Raw genomic sequence first — 3,398 nt, 5'->3', positions numbered from 1 at the left:
TCACTGAGGAACCTTCTAAGACCTTTAAGTTACACTCCAAGGCCTTGGATCCTGCATGCTTCTTCATTAACAGATTGTGAAATAACATGATCTAGGGGTGGTTCTAGTAATCACACTTCAGTGATAAATGATATTCTGAATAAACAGTATTCTGAGATGTCTGCACCAAGTATAATGCGATATAAAAATACCCTTGGCTACTGCTGAAAAAGTCATGGGAGTTGCTAACACTCTGGTGGTTTGTCACCTCTGATCATGACTGAAGGTGTCAACATAAGAAATGCCCACACCTGTAAGAATTGCCAGGAAGCAAAAACTCAATGGATTGAGAAAACACTCCAAAGAATGGCAGTTTTGCACCTTATTTTTTACATTACAATCAAAGAAGGAGGTGTAAAGGGATTACATGAAATTCACTAGTGATAGGTTAGGGAGGCAGGAGAAAGCAAAGCATGAGGGGGAATATCTATGGGATTGGATAAAAAGTCAATGAATAGACACTTCTTTTACATTGGCGGGTATAACAATTAATATGATGACAATAACAGTGATCTGCTGCTCTGGTGGAAGATTGTGCCCTGACAGGTCTGGAAAAAGGAAATTACCCTGACCTTCCAAAGGTCTGTTATTATAGATGCAAAAAGACAACAGACAGGCTCAGTTAAGGTAAAGGTTGACCTTTGTCATGAAAGGTATTGGCCTAGGACATGGCTATCACCACAATTCACTTTTAGCTAGAAAGTTTTAATTTCAGACCATCCTATGAGGTTACATTTGAGCTCTGAGTTTGTAAAGGCTCCATGCAGGCCTCCCCTGAGCTTGTTAGGTTTAGTACATGTCCCCTTTTTTCATATACAACAGAAATACTAAATTTCCATTGGAAGCAAATAAAAATGAAGAATGTTTCACTGAGCCCAGTTTAAGAAACTGTGCATTACAACCTAGAAGGGAGGATATGGGGCAGTAGCTAAAACTTTCATCCCACAAACTCATTGATTGTCATTGGTATCTAATGACAACAACAACAAATGAGGGAAAAAGTACACTGCCAAATTAGCTTAGGTGTGCTGTCAACAAGTTGGAGATAGCAGGTGAGAGGAGATGTGCTGAGCTGAAGGAAAGCATAGCAAGAGGGATGGATAGTGGGACTCAGAGGAGGGGTGTCAAGGGGCATGATCAGTGGAGAGGTGGGGGGTCATTGAGATGGACCTTAGGTTTTCCGCCTGCTTTTTCTGTAGAACTAGTCAAGCAAGTTCTGGGTAGTGACGTTTGTGTACTACCAATGAGCAGTTTTAGTAATGACAGCTTTGCTCAAGCAGCTTTCATTGTGCACATATGCGTGTGTGTGGGTAGGGGTAGCACCTATGTAGAAAAACTACCCAGAAACTGCTCTTATCAGGCACATGGTAGAGGAAGGAGGAAGCCCAACTCAGTGCAGTGTGCCTCTCATTCCACCCCAACAACCATAATGCAACTCTGCGCCCTATTTTAAAGAACCCCATTCCCTGCAGTGACTACAATGGGCACCTAGAAGGAATGGCTATTAAATATGTGCCTTACTCTCTGCATAGGCGCCCTGGCCCTCCCCAGATCACTGCAGCTCCTCACTCAATGTATTCTCAATTCTTTTTTTTTAAGATTTTATTTATTTATTTTCAGAGAGGGAAGGGAGGGAGAAAGAGAGAGAGAGAGAAACGTCAATGTGCTGTTGCTAGGGGTCATGGCCTGCAACCCAGGCATGTGCCCTGACTGGGAATCAAACCTGCGACACTTTGGTTCGCAGCCCGCGCTCAATCCACTGAGCTATGCCAGCCAGGGCTTATTGTCAATTCTTTATTCTCCCCCATGATCCTTCTATACTTTCTGTCTAAAGGCCATCGCTAGTCAACTTGGTGTCCAAGCTCTGTCATGATCTGGCTCTGATGACCTTCCTCCCTGGCTCATTGTTAGTCATTCCCACTGCCCCTCCTCGGCCACCCTGCAGGACTGGGCCACTGGACTCAGTTTTCCAGGTGCACCAGCCTCTCTCACCTCCAGACCCTTCTGTACTGCTCTGGCTCTTTCTGGGCCTGTTTCCACCACCAGATGAGAACAGGATTTGTGTCTTATTATCTGAGTTTAACCTCCACACCAGAAGAGCACTAGTGCAGATTTGTTGAGTGAATTAAAAAAATGTTTTTTCAGTGAATTGAAATTTGAGTGACAAATAAATGCTTACCAAATACAATGGAACCTAGCCGTTTTAAGTTTTGTGTTAGTCTCCTCAGGCTACCATAATAAAATACCACAGACACAGTGGCTGTAGCAAACGGGAATTTTTTTCTCACTGTTCTGGAGGCCAGAAGTCCAAGATCAAGGTGCCAGCAGGTTTGGTTTCTCCTGAGGTCTCTGGGCTTGCAGACAGATGGCCAGCTTCTCACCGTGTCCTCACATGGCCTTTTCTTTGTGTGTGTGCATCCCTGATGTCTCCACCTGTCCTTATAAAGACACTAGTCCTATCAGATTAGAGTCTCTTCCAACAGCCTCATTTTAACTTAATCACTCTTAATCACTCTTTTTCACTCTTAATCACTCTTTTTTTTTAGTATAAAATTTTTATGTTTAGAATTAGCCAGCTGGACTCAGTGTAGATGATCCCAATTTTGTTGGCAACATCCAAAGCATCATAGTCTGGAGCCAGCTGAACATATTCCTTCTTCTCCCCACCAAGTCTGATCAGGGTGTTGACCTTGGCCACATCAATATCATACAGCTTCTTCACAGCCTGTTTGATCTGGTGCTTGTTGGCCTTGACATTCACAATGAACACAAGTGTATTGTCTTCTCTCTTCTTCATGGCTGACTCAGTAGTCAGGGGGAACTTGATGATGGCATAGTGGTCAAGCTTGTTTCTCCTGGGGCGCTCTTCTGAGGATATTTAGGCTGCCTTCGGAGCCGCAGTGTCTTAGGCCTCCTGAAGGTGGGTGACGTGCGGATCTTCTTCTTTTTGTGACTGTGGACGCCTTTTAGCACTGCTTTCTTTGCCTTCAAAGCCTTTGCTTTGGTTTTGGCTTTGACTTCGGGTGGGGCAGGGGCTTCCTTCTTTGCTTTGGGCACCATCTTCGTGAAAAGCACTTTTCATCTTAATATTTAAAGATCTTATCTCCAAAAACAATCACATTCTGAGGTACAAATGAGGTTAGGGCTTTGACATAGGTTTTTTCAGGGGACACAATTCAGACCATTACAGGTCTGGAACAACTTATTGAGCAGCATAGGTGGTGCCCTGGGGCAATGTAATAGTTTTACATTCCCACTTCTGCCCCTACTCCTTTTGCTGCCATTTAGGTATCATGATAAACATAAAGCCCAACAAACTGAGACTGGAGACCAGCCTTTTTTCCAGGGTAGTAGCTCCC

The 3,398-nt window shown here is 43.9% G+C and overlaps 1 pseudogene; it reads right to left on the bottom strand.

The window, feature by feature from the left end:
- Positions 1 to 2,581: 2,581 nt before the first annotated feature.
- Positions 2,582 to 3,099, bottom strand: LOC123817592 (annotated as a pseudogene).
- Positions 3,100 to 3,398: the final 299 nt, after the last annotated feature.

Source organism: Phyllostomus hastatus, unplaced genomic scaffold (genome assembly GCF_019186645.2).
Source record: "Phyllostomus hastatus isolate PE091 unplaced genomic scaffold, TTU_PhHast_1.1 phas_contig_1, whole genome shotgun sequence".
In the NCBI taxonomy this organism is placed as follows: Eukaryota; Metazoa; Chordata; class Mammalia; order Chiroptera; family Phyllostomidae; genus Phyllostomus; species Phyllostomus hastatus.
The sequence above is the reverse complement of the archived record's forward strand: the minus strand, read 5'-3'. Positions and strand labels throughout refer to the sequence as shown.